The sequence below is a fragment of the Triticum dicoccoides genome, chromosome 2A (genome assembly GCF_002162155.2).
Source record: "Triticum dicoccoides isolate Atlit2015 ecotype Zavitan chromosome 2A, WEW_v2.0, whole genome shotgun sequence".
NCBI classification, from domain to species: Eukaryota; Viridiplantae; Streptophyta; class Magnoliopsida; order Poales; family Poaceae; genus Triticum; species Triticum dicoccoides.
The window spans coordinates 137,356,764-137,359,714 of record NC_041382.1 but is presented as its reverse complement, the minus strand read 5'-3'; positions in this window follow the sequence as shown (position 1 = coordinate 137,359,714).

Here is a 2,951-nt window from a genome sequence, read left to right as displayed (position 1 = left end):
ATGCTACATACTTCCTGTATCGATCAATCTTCCTCTCCTAACCACCTTAGGAAGCTATCGGTTTCCGACACACGTTCATTATTTCTCTCCATGTTTCGATCTCTAACTCTCTCAACTATACAACCCCCTTTTTCCACTCTGTTACCAAATGTATTTACCTCACACACCCGCCATTGCATCCCATGCCGAGCTCTCTCTCTCCCTCCCACCCTCTCTCACTAGATACATGCATTGCCTATCTAGCCCCCAACATCTCATGCGCACGCACGCACGTTGTCTATCTAGGTCACTCCCTCAAGACCGTCTCACTCTTTCTTCCGCACGGCGGGCCACACTCGCTCAATCTCGCTCTCTTTATCTGAGTCTTGATTAACCTCGTTTTCTTTCACACAGAAATGATATATCTCCCTGTTTGGGCCTCGATCGACACACTTTATACTCTGTCACGCAGATTGTCTATCTAGGTCAGTCCATCCAAGCCGCCCCCACTCTTTCGACCTCATGGCGGTCCATGCTCGCTCAATCTCTCTCTCTCCCTCCCTCTCTCTGTCTGCCTCTATTTGTATGTCTCGATTGACCTCGCTCTTTCTCGGACACAAATGATATATCTTCATGTTTGAGCCCAAATCAACATATTCATATTGTATACTCTCTCACGCACATTGTCTATCTAGGTCACTCTCTCCAACCCGTATCACTCTTTCGATCGCACGACGACCCACACTCGCTCAATCTCTCTCCATTTATATATGTAATCGATTGACCTTGCTTCCTCCGACGCACAAAATATATCTACATGTCTATGACTAGATCATCTCTCAAGCTCTATCTTACAACCCTCACCCTTCCCAAAAGCTCAATCGAACAATATCTCTCCAGAGCATATATATATATATATATATATATATATATATATATATATATATATATATATATATATATCTTTTCAATGAATGTCGGACCACACTCACTTTGTCTCTCTATCTATATGTCTCTCGATTGACCTCGCTTTCTCACGCCGTATCTTCCACACATTGAAACTACCTCTCCATCCCTCGCAAAGACGAACCTATTTACATTGCGAGGGGGACTCCAACCTTGGATTAATTTGTGTAGGCATTTATTCCGGTGGTAGATTATATTTTCGTAGCATTCGGCCCACAACTACTCCAAACACCATTGCAACCCCCGCACCTCCCCCAATTGATTCCCTCTGGCTCGGTCATCGCTCTCACGCACGTCCTTTCTCGCCTTCAACGTTGCACCATACAAAACTACACACCGATAGTCCACTTGGAATGGAACAAATTTCGACCCGTAAATTAAAGTGCCACAAACTACACACCGAGGGGCCCCCTGTCATGAATCAAATTTGGACCCGTATACAAATTAAAAAATAAAGGACGAGAATCGAACATGCGACCAGGGCCTTCAATCCGCATGTCAATAGGCAACATACGTAGAACAGCAATGTTTGTTGTACCCCCCTTTGTTCATATAATGTTTTTATATTACCACAGCCTATTTAATGGATAGCATGTAATATAATTTTTAGTACATTAGTGGGACCAGCTCGTTAGCACGTACTATTCGCCTTCACTTACTGGTGGGTTCCGTGTGTGCTCTCTCTCTCCCCCCTTCTGCGTTTAGACGCACGGGCAAACATGAAGAACTCGTGCGCGACGTTGTCGTTGACCATATCTGGACATGTTCACAAGTTACGGCACCAGTTTCACGTACTAGTAGTACTAGTCAATGTGTACGTGCAATGCATGTTAATTTGGAAGTATATTAAGTGCATGCGGATATTAAGTAGGATATTATTTGCGTGTTATTATGTGATTAGCACTATTTTTGGCATGAAATTAACTGCACGCTAAACATGTTGAGCGCTTGACATTGAAGTAGTCTAGGTCGTTGGATGAGAAGGAATACATGTGGCTTGATGACGTTTTATATTTAATTTGATACGGCTCTAGCAGAACATTCAATCGATCAAACCATAGATTTCATTCAGTCTGACTCTGACTTTACATTCATACAATGATCGATCTAAAATAAACGGAAATGATAAGTGTTCAGATTTTAAGCATGGCAATCCGAACATTTTTCATGACAAATTTAGATTACGCGGCGGCGGGGGCGTCTTGCGATGGGAAGCGGCTCCTCTATCGTGCTCTGTGTGTCGTCGGGCCACTGGCCAACGGCGAGGGTGACGGCATCATCTTGTGCCGTTGTTGGCGTACTCCTGGACGTTGGGCCTAGCTTCAAGGAAGGCCACAATGTTCTGGACTTCAGTCTCCAGGAGCGAGTCAACTGGCGGGAGGAGGCGACTGGCGTTGGTGCAAGGAAGCGATCGACGGCGGCCATCCATGCCGCTGAGGGGGGCACTGGCACCCGCGCGGGGACAGGCGCTGGCAACGGCGCGACGGAGACATTCCTGTGCACGGGCACCGGCACGGGCATGCACATCAGTGCACGTGCAGGCGCATGTGCTGGCAGGTGCACGGGCACCGGCACGGGCGTGCGCGTCAGTGCACGCGCAGGTGCATGCGCTGGCAGGTGCACGGGCGCATGAAAGTCAACAGGGACCTCGTGGAATCCCGTGGCATCAAGCTCGGCGACAATGTGTGGCTCCCAGCCCATCAATGCCACAGGGATGGGCATTGGCGCAGTCGGGGCGACGGGAGCCGGAACAGGAGCGGGGACAGGCGCAACGTCTTCCCGCAAGGCCGGTTCAAGCTCGTCCCAAAGCGCCTTATGTTCTTGAGACTCCGGCTAGGTGTCTTCCTCAAGAAACTAGAAGACTAAGGGCAGACCATCGTGATGCGGCATGGCATACGTTTCGGTCAGGCTGGTTGGAGGTTGTAACGACCCGGATTTGGCAAAATCCAAGTCTCTGTGCTTACTGTGATATCCCTGGATCATAGCTAGCACACACAGTAACAAAA